Source organism: Littorina saxatilis, linkage group LG1, assembly GCF_037325665.1.
Source record: "Littorina saxatilis isolate snail1 linkage group LG1, US_GU_Lsax_2.0, whole genome shotgun sequence".
In the NCBI taxonomy this organism is placed as follows: domain Eukaryota; kingdom Metazoa; phylum Mollusca; class Gastropoda; order Littorinimorpha; family Littorinidae; genus Littorina; species Littorina saxatilis.
In genome coordinates this window covers 66303488-66309487 of record NC_090245.1, presented here as the reverse complement: position 1 = coordinate 66309487, position 6000 = coordinate 66303488, and positions in this window count along the sequence as shown.

Genomic DNA, 6000 nt, shown 5'->3' with positions numbered 1-6000 from the left:
ACTACTACCCCGCTCTTCTTGTCAATTTCACTGCCTTTGCCATGAGCGGTGGACTGACGATGCTACGAGTATACGGTCTTGCTGAAAAATGGCATTGCGTTCAGTTTCATTCTGTGAGTTCGACAGCTACTTGACTAAATATTGTATTTTCGCCTTACGCGACTTGTTTTTTTTCTCTCTCTATCGCGCGCGCGCGCTTCCGTCTGTCTGTCTGTCTGTTTTCTCTCTCTCTCTCTCTCTCTCTCTCTCTCTCTCTCTCTCTCTCTCTCTCTCTCTCTCTCTCTCTCTCTCTTTCTCTCTCTCTCTCTCTCTTTTTAATTTTTAATTTTTTAATTATATAATTGTGTGTCTATGCGTCCCAAGGACAGATTGTAAGAAAAGGCGTAGCCCTAAATCTTAATCCTTGTTAAATAAAGTTCAATTCAATTCAATTCTCTCCCCGTGTGTGTGTGTGTGTGTGTGTGTGTGTGTGTGTGTGTGTGTGTGTGTGAGTGCGTGTGCGCGCGCGCCTGTGTGTGTGTGTGTGTGTGTGTGTGTGTGTGTGTATGTATGTGTGTGTGTGTGTGTGTGTGTGTGTGTGTGTGTGTGCGTGTGTGTGCGTGCAGGTGTGTGCAAGCGTGTGTGTGTGTATATGTGTGTGTGTGTGTCAGTGTGTGTGTGTCTGTGTCTGTTCGTTCGTGCATGTACATGTGCAGATGTGCGTCAACGCGTACTACGCACGCGGGTGCGTGCGTGCTTAAGTTTGCGTGTGCGCTTGTGTCTTTGTCAGAGTGCATCCGGCGAGACCACAAACGAATGTTTTTGACAGCACATCCCCCCAGTAGCGACACAATCCTATTACACGGGGGATAACCGGTCAAAGGCCGAACAGAAGCCGAAGGCCGCTCATGACACGTGTGAAGGCAAGTTTTGTCTGTTTTCTAGGTATTGTTTGATTTATGTCGGGATTTAAGGTAAGCTACTGATTCAGCGATGACTAAATTTGTTTCTCGATGCATAAAAAGTCAGGGAGCGATTGATATTTGCCCGTAAATAGCCTTCAAAGCTGAAAATGTCCGCGATCGAGCACCGGAAATGGCTGTTCGATGGGTTTTGCAAGTAGAAATGTGCTTTATTTCACCAAATCAGCTCGTATTTGGTGTGGGTACGGGATTCTAGAGGACGAAGGAGTCATAAGATGTGCAAAGAAGTGCTATTTGGGAGTAGAATAAATCTTCCGAGACAGTAGACAAGAGAAGGTCATATTTGAGAGATGCGCGTAGGCCGATTGTCTTTCCGACAAGCGAATGATACAGCAGATTAATCATTCGTTTTGACCAGAAACCTAGTCTCTAGTTTTTATGAATGAGTTTTTTAATTAAAACAATCACGAGAACTCTCTCGCTTAGCCTAATGGCTGTTCGATGGGTTTCGCAAGTAGAAATGTGCTTTATTTCACCAAATCAGCTCGTATTTGACATCGGTTTGGTATATATATATATTTTTTCTAATCCTACCGCGAACTGGATAGCAGACGCGGCACGACTGTTGCACCACACTTTGAAGTAATCCCACACTTTGAAGTAAATTACTTCAAAGTATGGGGATGTGCCCCACACTTTGAAGTAAACCCATTTTTTACTTCAAAGTGTGGGGGGATCTTCCCACACTTTGAAGTAAACTCAGTTTTTACTTCAAATTGTGGGGGGATCTTCCCACACTTTGAAGTAACTTACTTCAAAGCGTGGGACTTTTGCATCGCCTGTTTGAGCCTGATGATTTTGTCAAAAAAAATGGCAAAGTCTTTTGGATGAGTGAACAGAAAAAGTGAGCGAGCCAAGAAACATAGTGATGTTTGTCATCAGGCTTTAAGCAATGTCCCATTGTTGAGTGTGACGAAAACTCGTGGTGACGATTTTAAAACATGTTGGGTCACGCATGGTCCAATCTTACATGGTCCAACCTTACATGGTCCAACCTTATATGGTCCATCCTTACATGGTGCAACCTTACATGGTCCAACCTTACATGGTCCAATCTTACATGGTCCATATATATATTATTGGACCATGTAAGATTGGACCATGTAAGATTGGACCATGTAAGATTGGATCATGTAAGGTTGGACCATGTAAGGTTGGACCATGTAAGGTTGGACCATGTAATATTGGACCATGTAATATTGGACCATGTAAGATTGGACCATGTAAGATTGGACCATGTAGGGTTGGACCATGTAAGATTGGACCATGTAAGATTGGACCATGTAAGGCTGGACCATGTAAGGTTGGACCATGTAAGATTGGACCATGTAAGATTGGACCATGTAAGGTTGGACCATGTAAGGTTGGACCATGTAATATTGGACCATGTAAGGTTGGACCATGTAAGGTTGGACCATGTTATATTGGACCATGTAAGATTGGACCATGTAAGGTTGGACCATGTAAGGTTGGACCATGCAAGGTTGGACCATGCAAGGTTGGACCATGTAAGATTGGACCATGTAAGATTGGACCATGTAAGGTTGGACCATGTAAGATTGGACCATGTAAGATTGGACCATGTAAGGTTGGACCATGTAAGGTTGGACAATGTAAGATTGGACCATGTAAGATTGGACCATGTAAGGTTGGACCATGTAAGGTTGGGCCATGTAAGATTGGACCATGTAAGATTGGACCATGCGTGACCCAACATGTTTTAAAATCGTCATCACGAGTTTTCGTCACACTCAACAATGGGACATTGCTTAAAGCCTGATAACAAACATCATTATGTTTCTTGGCTCGCTCACTTTTTCTGTTCACTCATCCAAAAGACTTGCCATTTTTTTTGACACAATCATCAGGCTCAAACAGGCGATGCAAAAGTCCCACGCTTTGAAGTAAGTTACTTCAAAGTGTGGGAAGATCCCCCCACACTTTGAAGTAAAAACTGAGTTTACTTCAAAGTGTGGGAAGATCCCCCCACACTTTGAAGTAAAAAATGGGTTTACTTCAAAGTGTGGGGCACATCCCCACACTTTGAAGTAATTTACTTCAAAGTGTGGGATTACTTCAAAGTGTGGTGCAACAGTCGTGCCGCGTCTGCTATCCAGTTCGCGGTAGGATTAGAAAATATATATATATACCAAACCGATGTCAAATACGAGCTGATTTGGTGAAATAAAGCACATTTCTACTTGCGAAACCCATCGAACAGCCATTAGGCTAAGCGAGAGAGTTCTCGTGATTGTTTTAATTAAAAAACTCATTCATAAAAACTAGAGACTAGGTTTCTGGTCAAAACGAATGATTAATCTGCTGTATCATTCGCTTGTCGGAAAGACAATCGGCCTACGCGCATCTCTCAAATATGACCTTCTCTTGTCTACTGTCTCGGAAGATTTATTCTACTCCCAAATAGCACTTCTTTGCACCTCTTATGACTCCTTCGTCCTCTAGAATCCCGTATCCACACCAAATACGAGCTGATTTGGTGAAATAAAGCACATTTCTACTTGCAAAACCCATCGAACAGCCATTTCCGGTGCTCGATCGCGGACATTTTCAGCTTTGAAGGCTATTTACGGGCAAATATCAATCGCTCCCTGACTTTTTATGCATCGAGAAACAAATTTAGTCATCGCTGAATCAGTAGCTTACCTTAAATCCCGACATAAATCAAACAATACCCAGAAAACAGACAAAACTTGCCTTCACACGTGTCATGAGCGGCCTTCGGCTTCTGTTCGGCCTTTGACCGGTTATCCCCCGTGCTATTAGCAATGCACTGCCAGGGGCACGGTGCATTTGACAAGAGTCGGACCGCAGGACTAGAACACAACGTACACAGACAATTCAATTACTATGCACGTCCAACCTCTGCATATGGCGTGCCATTGTATCTGTTATTTTCCTCTTTTTTTTTTTCTTTTTTTTTCTTCTTCACCTTCTGTGCGATAGGTACGGCGGCGCCAACTGATTTGCAGAATCGCTCATTATTCAAATATTCTGTACACCCTAAGGATCTAGCCTAAAAAATACCCACTCGAACACACACCTCATCGACCTACTTTTATTGTTTACTAATAGTCATTCGTAAGACAGCTCAGACTGTCAAGGTTATGTTAGACAGTATGACAAACCTACAGTAGCACGGTACAAGAAAGGCAAACAATTTGTGTTTGTGCTTCGGTGGCTAATTGCCCCGCAAACATCTAGATCTCCTACGCCGTGGGCAATGCTTTTTGCAGGGCTTATGCATAATGCACTATGCATATTTGCATATCTAGCGTGTTAATACATCCGATGGCTGTTATGGCCATGTACAGAGTGACCCCCAACAAATGCAACCCACTAAAATGCTGATGACCCCCACATGTGTTCAGGGAATAACTTCACGTTAAGTATACATTATCATGAGATGTGGTATAATAATTTCACAAAGTTTCAAGTATGTAGGTCAAGTGCTTTACAGAAACACGTTTTTCAAATTTGGGGATTGCTGCAATAGTAGGAGGTTTAACGATGGGCAGTATAGCCACACTCATGCGACTTGGACCCACCAAACTTCACGTAAATACTGTTTCAACTCATATAATTATTGTCTAATCAGGCTAGTTTTTGTATGCAAGGCCCTTCAGAAAAATCAACACGTAAAAGACCTGGACTGAGGGCTTAAAATCGGGCTAGTGTGGCTACCACTCTCTCTCTCTCTCTCTCTCTCTCTCTCTCTCTCTCTCTCTCTCTCTCTCTCTCTCTCTCTCTCTCTCTCTCTCTCTCTCTCTCTCTCTCTCTCTCTCTCTCTCCCTCCCTCTCTCTCTCTCTTTCTCTCTCTCTCTCTCTACCCCTCTCTCTCTTTCTCTCTCTCTCTCTCTCTCTCTCTTTCTCCCTCTCTCTCTCTCTCTCCCTCCCTCTCTCTCTCTCTCTCTCTCTACCCCTCTCTCTCTTTCTCTCTCTCTCTCTACCCCTCTCTCTCTCTCTCTCTCTCTCTCTCTCTCTCTCTCTCTCTCTCTCTCTCTCTCTCTCTCTCTCCCCCTCTCTCTCTCTCTTCAAAGACAGAAGCCGTCGATTTAACTGATACGGCGATATCCAGAAGTCTGCTACAAAAGCCTAACAGATCTAGAATTATACAGCAAAGGTGTTATCAACGCAATTAGAAGCACTTGCAGAGATACGGATTCCCTAAACTCTTGCCACCTGCCCACCAAGTGAGTGTAATTTGTCCTGAGGTGACGGTTTTATCTTGAAATTTCGTTTGTCTGTTGCGAGTCGTTGGTAGGACTGTTGTTCTTAAGTAACATCGGAGTATACAGAAAACGTGTGACTGAATGAAAGAGAGGATTGTTCTTTCTCTGTTTTGTTTTGATTTGTTTGTTCTACTTTGTGTGTTTTCGGAGAACCAGTGCCACACTGTAGATTTACGCATGGTTGGTTGACTGGTTTGCTAGCGAGACAAATGGCTTCGTAATCGTTTGTAAAGCCAGCTGCTAGTAAAAGAAAGAAAAAAAGAACATTTTTGTTCTGTCTATCTGTCTCTCTCTCTCTCTCTCTAATTCTCTCTCTTTAATTCTCTCTTTCTCTCTCTCTGTCTCTCTCTGTCTCTCTCTGTCTCTCTCTGTCTCTCTCTCTCTCTCTCTCTCTCTCTCTCTCTCTCTCTCTCTCTCTCTCTCTCTCTCTCTCTCTCTCTCTCTCTTAATGTTACCGGTTCTCCTTCTGTTGTTGTTATGTCTCTTTCTGTCTTTTTACATTTAGTCAAGTTTTGACTAAATGTTTTAACGTAGAGGGGGGAATCGAGACGAGGGTCGTGGTGTATGTACGTGCGTGTGTGTGTGTGTGTGTGTGTGTGTGTGTGTGTGTGTGTGTAGAGCGATTCAGACTAAACTACTGGACCGATCTTTATGAAATTTGACATGAGAGTTCCTGGGTATGAAATCCCCGAACGTTTTTTTCATTTTTTTGATAAATGTCTTTGATGACGTCATATCCGGCTTTTTGTGAAAGTTGAGGCGGCACTGTCACGCCCTCATTTTTCAAC